This window comes from Lithobates pipiens, unplaced genomic scaffold, assembly GCF_037356315.1.
Source record: "Lithobates pipiens isolate NorthernLeopardFrog02 unplaced genomic scaffold, aLitPip1_a1.2 Scaffold_22, whole genome shotgun sequence".
Lineage (NCBI taxonomy): Eukaryota > Metazoa > Chordata > Amphibia > Anura > Ranidae > Lithobates > Lithobates pipiens.
In genome coordinates, this window is record NW_027507784.1 from 245,001,954 (window position 1) to 245,027,311 (window position 25,358).

The following is a 25,358-nucleotide window of genomic DNA, read 5'->3' on the forward strand; positions in this document are numbered from 1 at the left end:
GGAGAGTTACTTACTTTGTCCCCTGGATCCAGCGATGTCCTCCGTGCTGTGTAATCGAGCTGTCCCCCTCTCGATTCACAGTGCCGAATGCCGCCGAGCTCCGTTCCCTGTGACGTTACGGCGCACGGGAGCGGAGATCGGCGCCAAATTCAAAAAAGTAAAAAGACACAAAACACACACAGTACTGTAATCTTACAGATTACAGTACTGTATAAAAATAAAATTACACACCCCCTTTGTCCCTAGTGGTCTGTGCAGTGCCCTGCATGCACTTTTATATTATAAATACTGTTTTTTTTCTGCCTGAAATTTGGAGATTGTCCATAGCAACCAAAAAGTGTCCCTTTTTCAGTGTTTTAGGATTTGATTACATTATTGAATAATTTTTATTATTATTTATTATATTATAAACTTTATTATACCCGGGATGTCTGCTAGACTCTGGTTTGGACAGATTTACGTGAGTTATTCCTAAGAATTACATGACTACAATATAAAACGCCAAATTTCCATGCAAAATAATTGTACCGCTTTCAACACCTAAAACCAGAACTAATCATACCGCCAGGGAGGTTAACCTACCTGTTTGACGTCACCTCGTTCCAAACGATTGGATTTTCCGACAACTTTGTGCGACCGTGTGTATGCAAGACAAGTTTGGCCCAAAATCAATCTGAAAAAATCTGACGGATTTTGTGGTCAGAATGTCGGACCGTATGTATGGGGCATTAGTGTAAAAGCAGCCTTATCCAGGTTTTATTGAGGTGTTTCCATTGGAAAAGCTCCCCATGGTGTAGGAGCACCGACTGGAAAACCTACATCTATTTGAGAGAACTGGCATTACATCTTTGTCAGCAGATAAAATAGGTTAAATATTTATTGATGATACATGTTATTTGTTTAAATGCTTTAGAAAAAAATTTAACAAAAGTAACAGATTTGTTGCCAGTCTCTACATTTTTGATGAAGGATTTTTATTGATCTGCCCCATTATTGGCCAATAATTGTGGGATTGGTAAGAGAATATATGTTTTTTTGCTAATAGCAACCAGAGGGGAATTCTGAAAATAGCTTTGTTAAAATAGGCAGAAACTTTGCTGAAGCCTCTCCTGGATGTCTTACATAGAGACCGGAAGTGCCTCTGAGCTGCCAATAATAAAATAGATAATCAGCAAGTCTCAAATGCATAATATCAAAGTTAAAGTTATTTGATTGTTATTTAATATAGTAATTATGGGCACATCATTTTTAATTATCAGTGAAACTACACTTTAATATATACAAATTATCCAATTGACCTCCGAAGATTTACCCCCCTTCCTGACCAGGCCATTTTTTGCAATATGGCACTGTATTAATTTAACTGTGCGGTCATGCGACGCTGTACCCAAAAAACATTTATGTATTTTTTTTCCCACAAATACAGTTGTCTTTTGGTGGTATTTAATCACCTCTGCGGTTTTTATTTTTTGAGCTATAAACAAAGAATGACAGACAATTTTGAAAGACAAAGCAAAAAAAAAAAACATTTTTTTTTTACTTTCTGCTATTAAATATATGCAATAAAAAAAAATAATTAAGTGTCTTTACCTATTTAGGCTAATGTGTATTCTGCTACATATTTTTGGTAATAAAAAAAAATCCCAAGAAGTGTATATTGATTGGTTTGCGCAAAAGTTATAGCACCTACAAACTATGGGATATTTTTATTTATTTATTTTTTATAAGTAATGGCAGCGATTGGTGGCTTATAGTGGCACTGCTATATTGCGGTGGACAAATCGGACACCTAACTGAAACTTTTGTCATTTTTTGGGGACCAGTGACATTATTACAGTGATCAGTGCTAAAATTATGCACTGTCACTGTGCTAATGACACTGGCAGGGAAGGGGTTAACATTGGGTTGATCAAAGGGTTAACTGTGTACCTAGCTAATGTTTCAGTGTAATGGGGGTGGTGCTTTTACTAGTTAAAGGCATGGATCTGTGTTTCTGCTTTACAGAAACACAGAATCCAAGCCTTCTGTACTGAGGAACAGCAATCTGCCTTGTTTACATAGGCAGACTGCCATTCTGTCAGTGTACTGAATGATCAGTGGGTGCCAATGGACATGGGTCCACGGGACCTGCTGATCAGCTTCCGCTGTGTAAAATCACATTGAGAGCAAGCCTCTGGTGGCGTACACTCACGTTCGTTACCCAGTAGTCCAGGATCACGTATACTGTATATACAAGGGATCTTGCTCAGCCGCCCTGTAGCAGTAAATCTGCTATGGGGCGGTCGGCAAGTGGTTATTGTTATTTATTAACTCGGTGCAGTTATATCTTTTATATTTAGTAGGAATTTTGTAAATTACTATATGTTGTGTGTGTTTTGTGAGTGCTATTAACAGTTGTGTTCTATTTGCACAGCTGCCACAAGAACTACAAAATTAGTAGCAAGATCTTTTTATTCTACAGTCTTATGCTTTAAGAAAATGTATGATTTGAGGATTAATTTACAAGCTCTAAAAGATGTAAGTGGAAAATTAAAAAAAAAGTGAAAAACTGCAAAAATGGTCTGGTTACTTGAGGTTTAACCACTTCAGCCTCGACAAGATTTACCCCCTTAATGACCAGGCCATTTTTTGTGATACGGCACTTTGTTACTTTAACTGACAATTGCGCGGACATGCAACACTGTACATAAATAAAATTGATGTCCTTTTTTTTCCCCACAAATAGAGCTTTCTTTTGATGTTATTTGATCACCTCTGCAGTTTAAATTTTTTGCACTATAAATGAAAAGAAGACAATTTTGAAAGAAAAACAATATTTTTTTACTTTATGCTATAATACATATCCCCAAAAAAAAAAAAAAAAAAAAAATGTCTTCATTAATTTAGGCTAATATGTATTCTGCTACATATATTTGGTAAAAAAATCACAATTAGTTGTATATTGATTGGTTTGCGCAAAAGTTATAGCCTCTATAAACTATAGGATAGATTTATGGACTTTTAATATTGTTATTGTCTTTACTAGTAATGGCGGCGATCAGCGATTTTTAGTGAGACTGTGATATATCGGCAGACAAATCTAACTCTAAGTGACACTTTATGGGGGCCAGTGACACCTATACAGTGATCAGTGCTTAAGAAAAAACACTGATCACTATAAATGACACTGGCAGTGGCAATCAAAGGGTTAAATGTGTTCCCTCAGTGTGTTTCTAACTATGTGGAGGAAGTACTGACAGGAAGAACACAGATATTGCTGTTCCTGATTACTAGGAACAGATGATCTCCACGATCTCTGTTCTGCCTCTCTGTAAAGTGACCGCGGGTGGCTGGCATCGGGTCCACTGGACACACATATTGGCTCCTCCTCCATGCAGCGGGCGAGAGCACGCCCAGACTATTTATTGCATGAAAAAATGTAGAGGTATGCGGTGGGCGGTCCTTAAGTGGTTAAAGTGACAAGCAGGGCCTGTCATCAAAAGGGTTAAACATATAGTATCAATTTTCACAATATTTAAAATTCCCAAAAATATTAGAACTCTACATTGTGCAGTATCGGTCTGAACAAAATAAAGCCTAAGGTGGGTTACCTATGTGATCAGGCAGGTATCATGACTTTACTGCAGACAACCTATATCATGTCAGCCTTGGGAATTGATGTTTTAAGCCCCATACACACTATCAGATTGTCTGCTGTTTTTTTTCCTTCAGGTTTACCAAAACCATGTAGTACAAGGGCCTGCCTGATTGCATACACATTGAAACCCCTAAGGTTTGACCTCATATTATATGGTTTTGGTAAATCTGATGGAAAAAATCAGCAGACAATCTGATAGTGTGTACGGGGCTTAAAAAGTGTTCTAACAAGGAAGTCTCTTGTTGATCATCACAATTAATCAGACTCCTTTCTATTTTGAGATCTGCACTGCAGAAATAACAGGGGGCATCACAAAATGTTCCTATTAGTACACTTTTCATGTTCAAAACATAACTAAGCCCACAGATTTAACTGTTTTCTAAAATAGTTTCATTCAAGGCATGTCTCTGTTGATTACTATCACAGTTTCTAGTGTGTCTACATCAGATCTAGAACAGATTTATCAAGCCCTCTAATGTTTCATGTCATAACTGATCAATCAAATGGATGAGAAGTCAACTTCCATTAGCTCTGAAGGATCGAAAGGGTTAAGTTTGCTTTAAACACAACACACAGGAAGGGATATATAGGGCTTTTACTTAAATTTCATTGCATTACATGGGTCTTATTAAAACTGCACATATTAAAGCGGAGGTCCACCCTAAAGTGGACCTTCCGCTCATTGGAACCCTCCCCCCCTCCGGCGCCACAATTGGCACCTTTCAGGGGGGGGGGGTGCAGGTACCTGTACAGTACAGGTATCTGCACCCACTTCCGGCGTAGATTCTGCAGAAGGTACACCCCTTTCCGCAGAATCCACAACCCTTTCCGAAGGTCCCCCGCTGCCTGCTGGGAAACACACGGATCCCAGAGACAGCGGGGACCATCCTTATTGTGCAGCGCGACTCGCGCATGCGCAGTAAGGAACCAGGAACTTCCTGATTCCCATACCCAAGATGGCGGCGGCAGCACCCGAGAGACGATAGAGAGATCGGCTTTGGGTGCTGACATCGCGGGCGCGCTGGGCGGGTAAGTGTCATTATTTTAAAAGTCAGCAGCTGCAGTATTTGTAGCTGCTGGCTTTAAAAAAAAAAAACGGCGGACTCCCGCTTTAAAGGTAATGCTTTGGGAGACTTGCGTGCTAACCCTTAATCATTATTCCGGTTCAGTAAAATATAGGAGATAAAAAATAATCAAACTCTTTGTAGAGATTTATCTTCAAAGAAACAGATATCAAATGTCCTTTACTTTTTATGACAACTGAAGTCAAAATATTGTTAAATTTAGTTTTTTCTTTTTTTATAGACATTAATTGTTATTAAAAAAAATTCATTGAAACGGTGTGCACCTGTCATGCTAATTAGGCACATTAAGTAATCTCAACTGATACTGTTTATACATATTAGACGTTGCTGACACAGATCACATACTTCTGTCTTGGCATCAGCACTCATTAGTATTAAACAGAGTGTTATTTGCCAAAATGCAGCACTGCAAACTGTATAACTTCACGATCATAAAGTAGCATGAAACTTTTTTAAAAGCACCATCTTTATGTTTATAATTTTATTAAGGGATTATCTTCTCCTAAATTTATATTTTAGTTTTATTTGAGCCCTTGTGGATGAAAGTTGATGTTCTTACCCAGAACTTTCCCTCACTTTGATTTTGTGCACACACACCTCAACTTACACACACAGTGTGCACGAGTTTTCACAAAGCATTTGCAAAGTTTTCAACAAATTTTGTGCAGCTTGAGGGTTTATGGACACAGGTGATTAGGGCCATGAACCCCAGATCAGCACATTTCTCCAGAGGGTACAGCCAGGATTTTCAGATCAGCAATGGAAAGGAAGCTTGTACAAAGTCTGTTTGCATGTAATCTTACGTGGAACGATTACCTGCACTTAGGGGCATATATACAGCCATGGACGCAGACCATGGGATGCTTTTTTTAGTGACTAATCTAAAATAGAGGTGTCATTTCAGAAGGGAATTTGCATCAGACTTTCATTTACCTGGACAGTAATTGATGCTGCAATGCACAAATCCCCAACTAACAGCAGCTAGTACTCTCTTGCACCCCTTTTCCCAGTTTAACCAAACATAAAATGTCTGTCCGCAACTCCGTGGGTAATGCATCAATAATCAGCCCAAAAATGATATATAAAGTTGACCATAGCATAATATTGTTTACAACCCAATTTAATAGATCAATTAAAAATGTTCCACTTACATTTAAGCATCTTAAAATCTGTCTGCACCTGCCTGGTAGGATTTTTAAATGGCAAAGTGACAATTATTTTCCAAGTGAATTGGCTACTGCAGACTGTGGGAAACCCTCTCTTAGCAATGCAGCCATATCAGCCAGAAACCCTTATGCCGCGTACACACGATCGAATTGTATGACGTACTTAGTCCGTTGAAACACATTTCAACGGACAATCCGCTCGTGTGTGGGCTTCAGCGGACTTTTTCAGCGTGCAGTCCGGAGTACTAAGAATTTCGGTTTGCACAACAATCTTTCCGTCGTACTTTGGTTTCAGCGGACAATACGGTCGTCAGTATGCTAGTCTGACGGACTAAGAATGGCGCATGCCCAGAAAGGATTTACAGGGCGGAAGCGCTCTGTCTTGTAAAACTAGTGTTCGTATTGAAGCTAGCATATTCGTCATGCTGCTAATTTTGTGTTTTTTTAATATAGCACATTCTTTTCTTCTTCATAATGCAAGAAAAGTGAAGTTGCTTTGCTGCTTATATTCACACAGAGTTATCACAAATGTCTTTATTCATCCTCATCCTATGATTAATATTCCAATTCGAGAATAAATATATATATATATATATATATATATATATATATATATATATATATATATATATATATATATATATATATATATATATATATATATATATTATATTTATATATATATATATATATATATATTATATTTATATATATATATATATATATATATATATATATACATACATACATACATACATACATACATAGATATAGAGATTTTTGGTAAATATATTTCTAGTTATGATTATTCTTTTTAGAAATATATATATATATATATATATATATAATTTTATAATTTATCTATTACTATATATTTTTGGAACTACTTGTAGTTAGCATTTTTATATTAACATGAACGTGCGTTTTGTAAATAACCCCCATAGTCTTTTGACATGTACAGTGGTGTGAAAAAGTGTTTGCCCCCTTCCTCATTTCCTGTTCCTTTGCATGTTTGTCACACTTAAGTGTTTCGGAACATCAAACCAATTTAAACAATAGTCAAGGACAACACAAGTAAACACAAAATGCAATTTGTAAATGAAGGTGTTTATTATTAAAGGTGAAAAAAAATCCAAACCATCATGGCCCTGTGTGAAAAAGTGATTGCCCCCTAAACCTAATAACTGGTTGGGCCACCCTTAGCAGCAACAACTGCAACCAAGCGTTTGCGATAACGTGCAATGAGGCTTTTACAGCGTCCTGGAGGAATTTTGGCCCACTCATCTTTGCAGAATTGTCCTAATTCAGTTACATTAGAGGGTTTTCGAGCATGAACGGCCTTTTTAAGGTCATACCACAACATCTCAATAGGATTCAGGTCAGGATTTTGGCTAGGCCACTCCAAAGTCTTCATTTTGTTTTTCTTCAGCCATTCGGTGGTGGACTTGCTGGTGTGTTTAGGATCATTGTCCTGCTGCAGAACCCAAGTTCGTTTCAGCTTGAGTACACGAACAGATGGTCGGACATTCTCCTTCAGGATCTCTTGGTAGACAGCAGAATTCATAGTTCCTTTTATCACGGCAAGTCTTCCAGGTCCTGAAGCAGCAAAACAGCCCCAGACCATCACACTACCACCACCATATTTTACTGTTGGTATAATGTTCTTTTTATGAAATGCAGTGTTCCTTCTACGCCAGATATACTTGGACACACACCTTCCAAAGAGTTCCACTTTTGTCTCATCGGTCCACAGAATGTTGTCCCAAAAGTCTTGGGGATCATCAAGATGTGTTGTGGAGAAATTGAGACGAGCTTTGATGTTCTTTTTGCTCAGAAGTGGTTTTCTCCTTGGAACTCTGCCATGCAGGCCATTTTTGCCCAGTCTTTTCCTGATGGTGGAGGCATGAACGCTGACCTTAACTGAGGCAAGTGAGGCCTGCAGTTCCTTGGACGTTGTTGTGGGGTCTTTTGTGACCTCTTGGATGAGTCGTCGCTGCGCTCTTGGGGTAATTTTGGGCGGCCGGCCACTCCTGGGAAGGTTCACCACTATTCCATGTCTTCACCATTTGTGGATAATGGCTCTCACTGTGGTTCGCTGGATTCCCAAAGCTTTGGAAATGGCTTTATAACCCTTTCCAGACTGATAGATCTCAATTACTTTCTTTCTCAATTGTTCCTGAATTTCTTTGGGTCTCGGCATGATGTGTAGCTTTTAAGGATCTTCTGGTGGACCTTACTGTGTCAAGCAGCTCCTATTTAAGTGATGCCTTGATTGTGAACAGGTGTGGCAATAATCAGGCCTGGGTGTGGCTAGAGAAATTGAACTCAGGTGTGGACAACCACAGTTATAGTATGTTTTAACAAGGGGGGCAATCACTTTTTCACACATGGCCATGATGGTTTGGATTTTTTTTCACCTTTAATAATAAACACCTTCATTTACAAATTGCATTTTGTGTTTACTTGTGTTGTCCTTGACTATTGTTTAAATTGGTTTGATGTTCCGAAACACTTAAGTGTGACAAACATGCAAAGGAACAGGAAATGAGGAAGGGGGCAAACACTTTTTCACACCACTGTACCTGCCTACTCACAAATAAACTCTGTTTTTTTAATCCAAAAAAAAAAAATTACAATATTTTTGGAGAAAATAAATCTTTATTTTTAGTCTGTGCAAAACAAAATCAAGAGGGAGGCAACACTGGAGACACTTTTGAAGTTTGTGAAGCCTTTTGTCCCCCAGGCACACATCAAGTCAGTGGCCACCAAAATTCAGATCCTGTGTAAACATGAAAATAGGGAGCACAACATGGTCCTAGAATCCCACAGACCAGGAACAGCAGCAGATGACATCTATGTCCCCAGACTGTGGTACTACAACAGCCTGCGTCTTCTGTCAGAGCAGACTGAAGCCAGGCAGTCACTTCCGACTCTTCCGTGTAGCCTTCCCTCCACGCTTCACTGGAGGCTGTGCCTCTGGTGGTGGACTTGTGGTAGGAGGAGGAGGAGGAGGAGGGGGAGGAGCAGTAGGGTCTGTGTTGTAGAGTCTGATGGTCAGGCATGTACTGGCCATCGGGACTACCGGGAGATTCCCGGTGGGCCGATGGCTCAGTGGGCCGGTTGGTTTCAGTGACAGACAGCCTGTCAAAATAATGGATGCACGGCCCGCACAGCCATTATTTTGAGCACTGCTGTACTGCCCAGGGCCGGCCCAACCACAGGACCAAAGCGGCAATTCAGGGGTGGACTCAGTCGGGATGGTGCTTCAGTGAGTGTTTCACTGCTTCTGTTGCCGGCCCGCCCACCACCTGTAGCACAGCCGATAGGCTCTGCCGCTGCAATGTGTCTGAAAGGTCACGCTGGTGGGCGGGGACAAACGTCCTCCGATGGCCACTGCATCCCCCGGAACATCCCTGATGCCAGTGTGTGTGTGCAAGTGCTCGGTGCAGCCAGCTTGTGACACACACCACTTCCCGCCCCTCTGTACGTTACATCAATGAAGAGCAAGAGGGAGGCGGTAAATTAAACAAGTAGCCCAGACCCGGACCCCTTTCTCTGCCCCCTCACCTCTTTCTCTCCATGTCCCCCTCTCTCTCTCTCCATGTCCCCCTCTCTCTCTCCATGTCCCCCTCTCTCTCTCCATGTCCCCCTCTCTCTCTCCATGTCCCCCCCTCTCTCTCTCCATGTCCCCCTCTCTCTCTCTCCATGTCCCCCTCTCTCTCTCTCCATGCCACTCTCTCTCTCTCCATGCCACTCTCTCTCTCTCTCCATGTCCCTCTCTCTCTCTCCATGTCCCTCTCTCTCTCTCCATGTCCCCCTCTCTCTCTCTCTCTCTCTCTCTCTCTCTCTCTCCATGTCCCCTCTCTCTCTCTCTCTCTCCATGTCCCCCCTCTCTCTCTCTCCATGTCCCCCCTCTCTCTCTCTCTCCATGTCCCCCCCTCTCTCTCTCTCCTTGTCCCCCCCCTCTCTCTCTAATATCCCCCCTCTCTCTCTCCCGGCTCCCTCTCCCTGCCCCCTCTCTCTGGCAGCAGATGACGTGGCATGTGACACACTGCATACGTTGGCAAGCGATGGTGGCAAGTGACACACAACATCTGGTGGCAGGCAGCGGTGGCAAATGACATGCTGCATCTGGTAACAGGCAATGGTTCCTACTCATTCTGCATTCTGGTGAGTTGAACTATTTCATTATATATTACAATGTAGCAATAGAAATAATGTGATTTGATCATCCTGACACCATATTAAACATGATGTGGGGATGTTTCACTGCTTCTGTTGCCGGCCCGCCCACCACCTGTAGCACAGCCGATAGGCTCTGCCGCTGCAATGTGTCTGAAAGGTCACGCTGGTGGGCGGGGACAAACGTCCTCCGATGGCCACTGCATCCCCCGGAACATCCCTGATGCCAGTGTGTGTGTGCAAGTGCTCGGTGCAGCCAGCTTGTGACACACACCACTTCCCGCCCCTCTGTACGTTACATCAATGAAGAGCAAGAGGGAGGCGGTAAATTAAACAAGTAGCCCAGACCCGGACCCCTTTCTCTGCCCCCTCACCTCTTTCTCTCCATGTCCCCCTCTCTCTCTCTCCATGTCCCCCTCTCTCTCTCCATGCCCCCCTCTCTCTCTCCATGTCCCCCTCTCTCTCTCCATGTCCCCCCCTCTCTCTCTCCATGTCCCCCTCTCTCTCTCTCCATGTCCCCCTCTCTCTCTCTCCATGCCACTCTCTCTCTCTCCATGCCACTCTCTCTCTCTCTCCATGTCCCTCTCTCTCTCTCCATGTCCCTCTCTCTCTCTCCATGCCACTCTCTCTCTCTCCATGCCACTCTCTCTCTCTCTCCATGCCACTCTCTCTCTCTCTCCATGTCCCTCTCTCTCTCTCCATGTCCCTCTCTCTCTCTCCATGTCCCTCTCTCTCTCTCCATGTCCCCCTCTCTCTCCCTCTCTCTCCCCCTCTCTCTGTGTCTCTCTCTCTCTCTCTCTCTCCATGTCCCCCGCTCTCTCTCTCTCCGTGTCCCCCGCTCTCTCTCTCTCCGTGTCCCCCGCTCTCTCTCTCTCCGTGTCCCCCGCTCTCTCTCTCCGTGTCCCCCGCTCTCTCTCTCCGTGTCCCCCGCTCTCTCTCTCCGTGTCCCCCGCTCTCTCTCTCCGTGTCCCCCGCTCTCTCTCTCCATGACCCCCGCTCTCTCTCTCTCCATGTCCCCCGCTCTCTCTCTCTCCATGTCCCCCGCTCTCTCTCTCTCCATGTCCCCTGCTCTCTCTCTCTCTCTCCATGTCCTCCCCCCCTCTCTCTCCATGTCCCCCCTCTCTCCACATCCCCCCCCCTCTCTCCATGTCCATGCCCCCCCTCCCTCTCCATGTCCCCCTCTCTCCCTCTCCATGTCCCCCTCTCTCTCTCTCCATGTCCCCCTCTCTCTCTCTCTCTCTCTCTCTCCATGTCGCCCCCTCTCTCTCTCTCTCTCTCTCTCTCTCTCTCTCCATGTCGTCCCCCTCTCTCTCTCTCCATGTCGCCCCCCTCTCTCTCTCTCCATGTCGCCCCCCTCTCTCTCTCTCTCTCCATGTCGCCCCCCTCTCTCTCTCTCTCCATGTCCCCCTCTCTCTCTCCATGTCCCCCTCTCTCTCTCCATGTCCCCCCTCTCTCTCTCTCCCTCCATGTCCCCATCTCTCTCCCTCCATGTCCCCCCTCTCTCTCCCTCCATGTCCCCCCTCCCTCTCTCTCTCTCCATGTCTCCCCTCCCTCTCTCTCTCTCTCCATGTCTCCCCTCCCTCTCTCTCTCTCCATGTCCCCCCTCCCTCTCTCTCTCTCCATGTCCCCCCTCCCTCTCTCTCTCTCCATGTCCCCCCTCTCTCTCTCTCCATGTCCCCCCTCTCTCTCTCTCCATGTCCCCCCCTCTCTCTCTCTCTCCATGCCCCCCCTCTCTCTCTCCATGTCCCCCTCTCTCTCTCTCCATGTCCCCCTCTCTCTCTCTCCATGTCCCCCCTCTCTATCTCTCTTCATGTCTCCCCCTCTCTCTCTCCATGTCCCCCTCTCTCTCTCTCTCTCTCTCTCTCTCTCTCTCCATGTCCCCTCTCTCTCTCTCTCTCTCTCTCCATGTCCCCCCTCTCTCTCTCTCCATGTCCCCCCTCTCTCTCTCTCTCCATGTCCCCCCCTCTCTCTCTCTCCATGTCCCCCCCCTCTCTCTCTAATATCCCCCCTCTCTCTCTCCCGGCTCCCTCTCCCTGCCCCCTCTCTCTGGCAGCAGATGACGTGGCATGTGACACACTGCATACGTTGGCAAGCGATGGTGGCAAGTGACACACAACATCTGGTGGCAGGCAGCGGTGGCAAATGACATGCTGCATCTGGTAACAGGCAATGGTTCCTACTCATTCTGCATTCTGGTGAGTTGAACTATTTCATTATATATTACAATGTAGCAATAGAAATAATGTGATTTGATCATCCTGACACCATATTAAACATGATGTGGGGATGTTTTACTTGGCAGCACCAGCCATTCACCCAACAAATCACCCCTGCCGCTTAATTCCCCGTCAACCCTGAGACTACATTCCCCCCCCGGTCTTTGGAAAAATTGTCCCTGAATGGCAGTCTAGAAATGTGATCACCCTACCGGGGGACAAGGTGTCAATTTTCCCTTGGGTCGCTCTGATGCCCCATACAAAGGCCTCACCGCCTCAGATCCATCTCAAACTCAATAAGTATCCATATTGCGCAATTGTGAATGGTTTTATATACTGTTTTTGTGCATGTTTGCAAAATTAAAGTGGGCCACTCTGGTTGAAGTCCAGGGCCACATTTTTGTTCCAGTCCAGCCCTGCTGGTGGTTGGTGTTAGCTCACCCTTCAGACCCCTCTGAATACTATCAAAGAAAATAGCCTCGCACAAGTTGCGCTGTCCCTTGTCCATTTCAAGCAACTTGGTGGCCAAATAAGTAGCGTAGGCCTCTTCAGGATTGGGGGGTTTACTAAGCAATTGGCTCGCTTGACGTATAAGCGCCAATGACTCCTCCTCTGTCTGTGTCATCCTCCTGGGCCTTTTGCTGACTAGGCGGAGGGGAGGGACCTGACTTTCTGTCCAACTCCTGCTGGGCCCAGCTATCTCCTGCGTGTGGCTGGTCCCGGCCTCCTCCTCCATACCACTGGTCCCGGCCTCCTCCTGGGTGAGCTCATCCTGTGTAAAAAATAAATAAATAAATAAATAAAATATGTATATATTTTGACATCATCAATCACTGACAATTTTACAGTTCTCCCTTGCAAATACATTTGTCTTGAAATCCAAAAGGCTATCATTTTGACACCATCATTTTTCCATCAGTTCACCAAGATTTTAGCCACATTTGTGGACTGGAAACTACTGTATCCTTATATCTAATTTAATTTGTGATGAAATCCTAGATTTGGAAGCAATTCAAACATTGAACTTTACATCATTAATATTTGAGCAATCCAAACTTTATAAACTAAAATATACCTGGCTCCAGCTGGGCGCATCAACTTCTTCCAGGAAGGAAGGGTCTGGATCTTCCTGGGGTGGCTCAGCTGAGGTAGAGGGAAGGGTGGAGGGAAGGGTAGACGGAAGAGTGGAAAGTGACTGCCTGGCTTCTGACGGGTCATCCAGAAAACGCAGCCTGTTGTAGTACCACAGCTTAGGTACATATATCTTATCTGCTGCTGCTCCTGATGTGCGGGACTCTAGGATCTTGTGGCGCTCCCGCCTATACATGTTCCGCAGGACCTGAATTTTGGACCCCACAAACGTAATGTCTGCCTGGGGGAGTCGGGTTTTCACAAACTTCAAAAGTGTCCCCAGTGTTTTCCTCCGGGCAGGACGGCTTGAATATAGTGGGTGCTTGGCATCCCACAGGTTCCTGTGCATCTCAAACATCTCGATGAATTTTGCCAGGAATGCCTCCTCCTTAAAGGGGTCCGGACTGTACTTTTGCATTTTTAGGTCTGAAAAAACAAAAAAAAACTAAAAAAAAATTAAGAAATACATAAATACTAATGTCAGACCAAACGCACACTATTTATATTGTGACAATGTAGGCGAGACACACACTACACCCACACTACACCCACCCATACTACCCCCACACACACACTACCCCCTCCCCCCACACACACCCACACTACCACACATACTACCCCCCCACACACCCACCCCCACACACACCCACACTACCACACACACTACCACCCCCACCCCCACCCCCACACACACCCACACACTACCCCCCCCACACACCCACACACCCACCCCCACACACACCCACACAAAACACCAACCCCACTCAATCACCAACCCACATTAAAATCAACTAACCATCCACAAGGTAAAATCCCACTATATACATTCCTAACGCAGGCCTAAAACCCTAAAAATAAAAAGATCACCATCTTACCGTCGTGTGTATCACTCGCTGCTTCCGTTCGGACAAACGTACGTCCTCGCGGTAACGCTTTATATACAGCGCATGCGTCAAGCTCCGCCTGCGTCGCCCACGTCGCCCGCCCCTGACGTTCCTTGGTACCGTATTTCCCCGCCCCCTTTACCCTCGTTCCGCTGTGGGAGAGTAGCTAGATAAAGATGGCGGACGTATTTTCTGAGAGCAGCGCGGAGGAAAGCCCTGAACCCAATACTTCCAGAGCTAGGAAGAGGTTTAAGGCCACAAACATGTCTTTCGAAGAGATATAAAATCCAGGGAGCCAGATCAATACAGGAGAATAAAAAAGGCGCTCAAAAAAAGTGAGTACTTTGCACTTATTTTGACGTTCGTACCTACCCGTTCGTAAAAGTTGATAAATCTGGCGTATTAAACTGTCGTCTGCTTGATCGTTCGTATGACTGTACGTAAATGGCGCGTATCAGTATATGGTATTGGTTTAGGTTTTTTATTTGTTATTTATTTTATTGTTGTTAATGCTACCTTGAATTGTGACATTCAATTTAGGATATCCTTGTGTACATATCTTTATAGCTACAACTGTTTCATCACTTTATTCAGTGTAATGTATTGTAATTAAGATATAGATATATAAGTTCCACATCTCAACTGGGGATAATTTCGTGTAGTTTGAGACATCATAGAACATTTTTTGAGATCATCACACACAGGGACTCAAGGGGATGATTCTGGTGTGTCCATCTATGAAACTTGGCTAAATGATGTAAAGTATCACAGTTTGTTTAAAGGCTAGGTTCACACTGCTGCTATGTATGAGATCGGATGTGGTTCGCACCGCACAGTAGTGCAAATAACATGTGATCTCTGTGCGATGCGATTTCAGCCATACAGGTAGTATGGCAGAATTTGCATGGCATCCGGCACAAACTTGTACAGGACCCTTTTTTTAAGCCACAGCAGAATCGGATCACACCATGCGATCCGATTCCTGTCTGAGTTTGCAGATCGCACTGCAATATGCGAACTGATCTGGGGGTGTCATTAAAGGTTTCACTGACACTCCCAGCAGTTTGCATAGGGTCGTGTGAACTGCCTCCGGGAGGCATGCGATGTGGGAACCCACAGTAGATTTGCAGCTTTCACGCATCACAGCAGTGTGAACCCAGCCTAAAAGGTAATTTAAATGATGTATTCAACAAGGATTTTGTAACAACTAGCTAATAATTGTACACCACTTCAAACCAATGTTTAATATTCAGATTTCTGGATTCAAATATCACTGGGCTTAAAAGTCTACCTTTTTTGGTTTGTTTCATTCTCATAGGGGAACAAAGACTCAGACATGAGTTGGAGCAGCCCAGGACCCCTCGACCTCACCAGCCTGATTGGGCAGTTAGCCCAAGCCCAGTGCCAGAGGACCCCAGCCCAGTGCCAGAGGACCCCAGCCCAGTGCCAGAGGTGGAGGGGCCAGAGGTGGAGGTAGAAGAAGAGGTGGTGGAGGTACTCACCCCACAAAGTGAGTGTCTGACAACGCAACTTAAGGTAAACCATTAATGCCTGCATATGTTAACACTATTTTTTTTTTCTACACCTTTTTTAGGTGATGATCTGGTTGTAGAAGGACAAGCCGCAGAGCCATTCACAACTGACAGCGCCCAGAGGCTGATTGGGCAGATCATGGTCTGGAATGGCGAGATCGATTGCATGCGGAACCAGATGCGCAACATGCACAGGCAGTTGGACACTATTCAGCAGCAAATGAAGAACATGATCGATGTTTTGGGGAGAATCTAAGCCCCTTTTCCCTAAAATGCAAGATCATGTTCTTCATTTGCTTGCAAAAATCATTTTATGTTTTTTGACATTTTAATTCAGTTTTTTAGAGTCCAAATTTAGAAGATGCACACAGTGTGTCAACATGTGCTATGTGCCATCAGAGGATCTCAATGTACGTATTTTGTGTTTGCAACCCCTTCCTCATTCTAGTATGTGAGAGGAAGGGATTGCACCCACAAAACGCATCCATTGATCACTCATAATGGGAGATAGCACATGTTGACATTACCAATTTTTTGGTGCACATCTTCTAAATTTGGCTTTTACCCTTGTTTTATGTAAATAGTTCAACTTTTAACATCCAACAAATATGTATGTGTGTATATATCTAGATTTTTTATTCTTTTCCAAAAAAAAAAAAAAAATATATATATATATATATATATATATATATATATATATATATATATATATATATATATATATTGTTTACTACAAAAAATCTATATTGTTTACCCAAAAATAACAAAAATAATATATTGTTTACTACAAAAAATCTATATTGTTTACCAAAAAAAAATAATATATTGTTTACTACAAAAAATCTATATTGTTTACCAAAAAAAAAAAAAAAGGCACTTGTTTCAATGTGCACTATTACAACTTTTCTAAAAAGATATGTGTGTGTGTGTGTGTCTCCTTCTTTCAATACTCAATACTAGGGATGAGCCGAACACCCCCCGGTTCGGTTCGCACCAGAACTTGCGAACGACCCCCGCGTTCGGTACGAACGTTAGAACCCCATTGAAGTCTATGGGACTCGAACGTTCGAATTGGAAAGTGCTAATTTTAACGGCTAATATGCAAGATAGTGTGCTAAAAAGGGTTTGGCGACCTGCCTCCTGCCTCAGGGGACATGGGTCACTGCAAAAAAAGTTTTAAAAACTACCGTTTTGGTGGGAGCAGTGATTTTAATGACGATTAAAGTGAAAAAAAAAAAGTGAAATATTCCTTTAAATATGGTACCTGGGGGGTGTCTATAGTATGCCTGTGAAGTGCCACGTGTTTCCCGTGTTTAGAACAGTCCCTGCACAAAATGACATTAAACGGAAATAACACCATTTAAAACTGCTTGCGGTTTTAATGTTACCGTATATACTCGAGTATAAGCCGAGATTTTCAGCCTCTTTTTTGAGGCTGAAAGTGCCCCCTCGGCTTATACTCGAGTCACCGCTGTCTGACTGCTCGATCAGCGTATCGAGCAGACAGACGGCGGACATTAAAATTCAAAAGCCGCGCCTCCTTCTCCGCCTCCGCCTGTGATAGGCGGAACACTGAATTTCCCAGCAGTCAGTGTTCCGCCTATCACGGACATCCGCTCATTCTCATACTACGGACGAGTATGAGAGGATGTCCGTGATAGGCGGAACACAGGCTGCTGGGAAATTGAGTGTTCCGCCTATCACAGGCGGAGGCGGAATTTTGAATTGTAGAATGGCCGCCGAGAAGAGCGGCGATCCATCGGCACGGCACGGGACGGAGGAGGCACGGGACGGAGGAGGCACGGCACGGGACGGAGGAGGCTCGGGACGACGGCGGCACGGCACGGGACGGGACGGAGGAGGCACGGGACGGAGGAGGCACGGCACGGGACGGAGGAGGCTCGGGACGACGGCGGCTCGGGACGGAGGCTTGGGACACAGGTAGGCTGGACACACACACAAGGCTGCACGGACACACACACACACACACACACACACACACACACACACACACAGGGATGGATGGATGGATGGATACACACACACACACACACACACACAGGGATGGATGGATGGATGGATACACACACACACACACACACACACACACACACAGGGATGGATGGATGGATGAATACACACACACACACACACACACAGGGATGGATGGATGGATGGATACACACACAGGGATGGATGGACGGACACACACACAGGGATGGATGGATGGATGGACACACACACAGGGATGGATGGACGGACACACACACAGGGATGGACGGACACACAGGGATGGACAGCCATGTCTCACCCTCGGCTTATACACGAGTCAATAAGTTTTCCAGTTTTTTGGGGGTAAATTGGGGGCCTCGGCTTATATTCGGGTCGGCCTATACTCGAGTATATACGGTATATCTGGTTCCTGCAATATGGTTGAAAATCATTCAGAAAAATGGCATGGGTAGCCCTCCCTGCCCATTACCAGCCTATTTGGGTCTTGTACACATATTAAGGGGAACCCCGTACCCATATTAAAAAAAGGAAATGCGTGTGGCCCCCAGGCCCTATATACTCAGAACAGCAGTATACAGGCGGTGCAAACAAGACAGGGACTGTGTAGGTTTGTTGTGTTAAGTTGAATCTGTTTGTCATTTTCAACCGGTACATTTTTAAAGTGTAGCTCCAGTCAAAAAAAATATCTTTAAGCTTTTTGGAAAACATAGGGAAGGGTTATCACCCCTGTATAATTTTGTTTTGTCGTCCATCTTTTTTCATCTCACTTGCTGCTGTCTCCTTGCGTTTGCAAGTAGGAGATGTTTGTAAGTTGGATGTTTGAAAGTAGGGGCCTGCCCTATATTATAGCGGTATGTACTGGGTACAGAGCACGCAGACTAGCTCTATTATTAACCACTTGTTAGCCCAATGTTTCCATAAAGTGAAAGATGAAGTTATGCTGAGTAAATAGATATCAAACATGTCACTCTTCAAAATTGCACATGCCCGTGGAATGGCGCCAAACGTCGCTACTTAAAAAATCCCCATAGGCGACGCTTTAAATATTTTTTTACTGGTTACATGTTTTGAGTTGCAGAGGAGGTCTAGGACTAGAATTATTGCTCTCGCTCTAACATTCTCGGCGATACCTCACATGTGTGGCACATGCGAGCACATGGGGACATGGGCGCTTTAATTTTTATTTTATTTTTTTATTGTTCATTTTACTTTATTTTAGTTTGACATTTTTTTTCCCAAAAATATATTTTTGATCACTTTTATTCCTATTACAAGAAATGTAAACATCCCTTGTAATAGGAATATGGGATGACAGGTCCTCTTTACAGTGAAATCTGGGGGGTCAATATGACCCCACATCTCACCTCTAGGCTGGGAAGCCTGAAATAAAAAATTAAAAAAAAGATTCTGGCTTTGATCGTACTGGCGAGTTGGTAGAAGCACCAGAGGGCGGTGAGGGGTGGGGGGCGTCTATGGCTAGGTACTTCAGGGTATCACCGAGTATGGCTGGGTATCTCTGAGTATGGCTGGGTATGGCAATTTATGGCAGGGTATTACAGAGTATTGGCGGGGTATTGGCGGGGTACTACAGAGTAATAGCAGGGTACTGCAGAGTATTGGGGGTACTGCAGAGTAATGGCGGGTACTGCAGAGTATTGGGGGGTACTGCAGAGTAATGGCGGGGTACTGCAGAGTAATGGCAGGGTACTGCAGAGTATTGGGGGGTACTGCAGAGTAATGGGGGGGTACTGCAGAGTATTGGGGGGTACTGCAGAGTAATGGGGGTTACTGCAGAGTAATGGGGGGTACTGCAGAGTAATGGCGGGGTACTGCAGAGTAATGGCGGGTACTGCAGAGTATTGGGGGGTACTGCAGAGTAATGGGGGTTACTGCAGAGTAATGGGGGGTACTGAAGAGTAATGGCGGGTACTGCAGAGTAATGGCAGGGTACTGCACTGCAGAGTAATGGCGGGGTACTGCACTGCAGAGTAATGGCAGGGTACTGCACTGCAGAGTAATGGCGGGGTACTGCACTGCAGAGTAATGGCAGGGTACTGCACTGCAGAGTAATGGCAGGGTACTGCACTGCAGAGTAATGGCAGGGTACTGCACTGCAGAGTAATGGCGGGGTACTGCACTGCAGAGTAATGGCAGGGTACTGCACTGCAGAGTAATGGCGGGGTACTGCAGAGTAATGGCAGGGTACTGCAGAGTATGCACTGGTATTGCAGAGTATTGGCAGGGAATTGAGGGGTTAAATTCGGTGAGGAGCGATGTGGGCACTGCAGATGCAGCCCACATCGCTGCTGACACCGATCTCTTTCCCCTCCGCTGTACCGATCGGTACAGAAAGGGGAGGGAGGAACAGGCATCATAACATGACACCGGTTTGTTTCCAAGTGATCACTCCGTCATTTGACGGAGCAATCACGTGGTAAACGGCCGCTATGAGCGGCCGTTTACCGTGATGCGCCGGGTCCTATGGACCCGGCGGTCACGGATGCTCTCGAGTGCGCACACCTCGGGGCACGCGAGAGCAGAATTCTGGGAGGCCGTTAATTAACGGCCTCTCTGAGTTAAACAACCGCCCTGAAGCCGTTAATCGGCAATGGGCAGTTGTTAAGTGGTTAAAGCTAGATCACTAGCTATATAGGTGAGGTGAATATAGTGGTGTATACTGCAGTCAGGGCACAGACAACAACCACTACACAGCAGCAAGATAGTAAATCAGCCAAAAACGATTGGTGTGTACTGTGTTGAAGGTACACAGAACACCCACTGCTTCAGATGCAAAGTAACACACTACAGGAGGCCGCCTTAAAGGCGGCCTTATATAGTGTGGGGCGTGCACTACACAGTCTGAGCTATGATTGGCCACAGGCAGGATGCCTGTGGCCAATCATGGCTCTCCTCGCTGCCGGCGCTGCGATTGGCCAAGCATGCGGGGTCACAGTGCATGCTTGGCCAATCATCAGACAGCAATGCACTGCGCCAACGCAGTGCATTGTGGTCCGCGCGCGCGTCACTCGAATTTTGACGCGAACGGCCAAAACGTTCAGAATTCGCCGAACGCACGAACGGCCAATGTTCGAGTCGAACGTACGTTCGACTCGAACACGAAGCTCATCCCTACTCAATACCTTTTTGGGAAGTAATTTTGTGTTTTCTGTGACAAGGGACCTTATTTCCTATTGGGAAAAAAAACAAAAAAAAAAACACTTTGCAATACAAATGCACTATGACAGGAATATGCAATTAGTGGAAATCCAGCTGTTGCATAACTAAAAGTCCCATGAAGCATAGCAAGACTGACAGCTACAAGCATGAGACCCAGAGGCATGATGGACTTGTAGTTTTGCACCAGCTGCAGGTCCGCCAATTGCATATCCCTGAATTAGGAGAATGTAGGAGACAACCACCTTGAAAAGCAAACAAGAACCAAACTTAAAAATTTGATCAGACAATATATATTTGAAGAAAAGGAAATCTTTATTGCTCAGCTTGCATTGGAATAGCCCCCCTACCATTAAAATAGGTGACATACTGGTCACGCACCTCACGTGCGGTTTGGGGGGCTAAGCCAGGATGGGCATGATCCAGCCCCGTGAGTTCAGGAATTAGTCCAGCCTCAGGCCCAATTGGCTGCAGGTAATGGGTTCCTGAATGTTTTCTTAAAAAGTTGTGTAAAATGCAGCAGCAGAGAATGACATAGTTCAGTTTGTACTCTGCCAAGTTTATTGCTGTCAAAAACAGACAGAACCGGCTGGCCATAATACCAAAGGTATTCTCCACAACCCTTCTTGCTCTGGCCAGCCGGTAATTAAAAACCCTCCTCTCCGGGGTGAGGGTCCTTTGGGGGAAGGGCTTCATCAAATGGTCACTCAGACCGAACGCTTCATCAGCGATAAAAACAAAAGGTAGACCCTCCACATTATCAGCATCTGGTGGCAAGTCCAGGCCACCAGTGATGAGACGGTGGCAGAACTCGGTCTGCCTAAACACTCCTCCGTCTGACATCCGGCCGTTCTTCCCCACATCCACATAGATAAAGTCATATTGTGCTGACACCACCGCCATTAACACCACACTATGGAACCCCTTATAATTCCAGTAGTAGGACCCCGAATGGGGTGGGGGCACAATCCGCACATGTTTCCCGTCGATCGCCCCTCCACAGTTGGGAAAGTTCCAACGGGCAGCGAACTGGGAAGCCACAGTCTGCCATTCCTGTGGCGTGGAAGGAAACTGGGGAGTCAAACACAGGTAAAAAAAAAAAAAAATTGTCATTAAATCAAAACAATTCATAACAAATAAAACTCAAAAACATTTTGGAACAGCAGTTAAACATAAATATTGAAAATGTTTTTCTGCAAAAAAAACAAATAGATGGCCCAATTCCCAGAATACTCAGCCCTCTGATGGACCAGGGGACATAAGTTATGTGGGTGAGTGGGGTGGGGGCCTAATTAATGAGTATACAATCCCTGAAACCAATTTGAGTGGGGTGGGGGCCTAATTAATGAGTATACAATCCCTGAAAACAATTTGAGTGGGGTGGGGGCCTAATTAATGAGTATACAATCCCTGAAACCAATTTGAGTGGGGTGGGGGCCTAATTAATGAGTATACAATCCCTGAAACCAATTTGAGTGGGGTGGGGGCCTAATTAATGAGTATACAATCCCTGAAACCAATTTGAGTGGGGTGGGGGCCTAATTAATGAGTATACAATCCCTGAAAACAATTTGAGTGGGGTGGGGGCCTAATTAATGAGTATACAATCCCTGAAACCAATTTGAGTGGGGTGGGGGCCTAATTAATGAGTATACAATCCCTGAAACCAATTTGAGTGGGGTGTTGGCCTAATTAATGAGTATACAATCCCTGAAACCAATTTGAGTGGGGTGGGGGCCTAATTAATGAGTATACAATCCCTGAAATCAATTTGAGTGGGGTGGGGGCCTAATTAATGAGTATACAATCCCTGAAAACAATTCCAAAAGGGTCAGTAAAACAGTACAATGGAGCTGACAATATGAATTAAGAGAAAAACAGTCTCGGCTGTGGGCGTATAGGGGCCCAGGATTGCATGCTGGGGACGTTAGTGAAAGCAAATATGCACGTGGGACACAAAAAGGTAAAAGCAATAAAAAAATAACACAAAAAAAAAAAATCAAAAAAAGAATTGCATGTATTCATATAAAAGGGACATTCACAGCATATTCCTGTCATGGATATTAAAAGTCATGATGAAATTAATACAAACATACAATGCAATATTAAAAGAACAAACTTACCTTCATATATTCCTTCTGCAGGACCCGAATAATGGCAGAACAGGTCTCTGGAATAATGATCCCCAGAGCCTGGGGGGAGATGCCTGTAGAGAACTTGAGGTCCTGAAGGCTTCTCCCTGTCGCCAAGTAGCGCAACATGGCGATGAGCCTCTGCTCCAGAGTGATGGCTTGCTGCATGCAGGTATCCTGCCTGCTGATATAAGGGGTCAGCAAAGCCAGCAGACGGTGAAAAATAGGGTCCGTCATCCTGAGATAATTCCTGAAATCATCAGGATTATTCTCACGGATCTCACGGAGTAAAGGCATATGCGAGAATTGGTCGCGCTGGCGCAACCAATTCTTTGTCCATGAACTCCTCCTCGCCCTGTTCACAGACTGGGCTCGGGTCAAAGTATTAACCCCAGCACCAAGCCCCCATATAGCACGAACTCGCGAACGAGTACGTCCACTCTCCATGGCTTTGAAACGGTCGGCTGGACAAACAAGCTTAACTGAACGCACTGAAGAACAGCCAGACCTATGAAGAACGATCTGAAACCCAGAAACGAGCGGACCAGAAGCGCCTAACAACAGGTACCAACTGATCCACGTGTACCGAAAGACAGATACAAACCTCACAGGCAGACTGCGCCGCAGAAAACGGACGAATTAAGCTGAAGTCTGAAAAGCGCGAATCGTCTCTAACCAAACTTCTACTAACGCAAAGTCAGCAGAAGGAGCCCAAAGGGTGCTTTGCTGTGTCTTGGACTTCCTATTTCTAGTCCCGTCGTACGTGCTGTACGTCATCGCGCAAGCTTTCGGAGGACTGTTTGTGTATCCGTGTGTGGTCAAGTCCGTTCAGTAGAAAGTACGCCAGATTGTCCGTAGGATTGTATGACGGACTAAGTACGTCATACAATTCGATCGTGTGTACGCGGCATTACTCACATGTACTGGTTTGCCTATCCCTAGCATGCTCTTTCTAAAATCAAAATAGTTTAACTATTTCAATACCAGACACTTCTTGCCCAGGACAATTTTGCTCTTTCAGCGCTGTCACACTGGGAATGACAATTACTCAGTCATGCATTACTGTAATCTAATTAAATGTTTATCATTTTTTTTTAGACAAATAGAGCTTTCTTTCAGTAGTGTTTAATCACCACTGGGTTTTCTATTTTTATCCAAATGAAAAGGATCCAATATTTAAAAAAGAAAAAGGCCCCTTTTGGAAAGTATACAGTCTAATGTATTTAGTAAGAGGCATAGTGAGTTTTTTCAGTTGTAAGTTTTGTGACAATTTTTTTAGAAAATTAAAAATATTTTTCTTTTGTTTTCACTTTTTTTCATACTGTCAACAGAACAGTAAAGTGTCATGGTCTGGTGTGACAATGATCAGGGCCACTGACTGTTGACAGTATTAGAATATATATATATATATATATATATATATATATATATATATATATATATATATATATATATTTATATATATATTTATTTATATATATATATATATACACACATACATACATATATATGATACGCACACGCATACTTTTTTTTTTATTCTATATTTTATTTTTTATTTTTTCCAAAAAGAAAACATTTAACATATAAACAATATGTATATGTATAATATATGTGGCTTATTATCTAACATACAAAAAAAACAAAACTAAACGATTTTTATAGATGAAGGGAACAAAAAATATATTAATTTTTTTTTTAAATGGTTCCCTTCTCTCTCTAGTATATCCATTCTATCATTCATGTATGTATTTTTTCCCCTTTGTCACTTCTCACTTATAAACATGTACCATTTACCAAGGAAAATGATAAGGAGAGGGGAGAGAGGGAGAGAGGGGAAAAAAAAGGGGGGGGGGGGCTTTTCTACAGAGATAATTAAATTATCTCACTCTCTTCATCCCCCCTACCCCACCTGTTCCCGCTCCTTGAGCGCATATCCATATTCCCTGGTACATACAGAAAGAGACCATGGTTTCCATTTTTTATTAAATTTCTCCTCTTTGCCTTGCATGATTGCAGTACCTTTTTCCATTGCATATATATCTGCTATTTTTTTGAACCATACTGAGATCGAAGGGGGTGACTCCTATCTCCAAACAGCCGGGCCTTTTACACATTCAAAAGATGAGTGACCAGCGAGTTCTGACATTAATATTTTGAAAGGTCCAAAAGGTGAAGATGATATCTGGCTGGATCAACCCCCAGG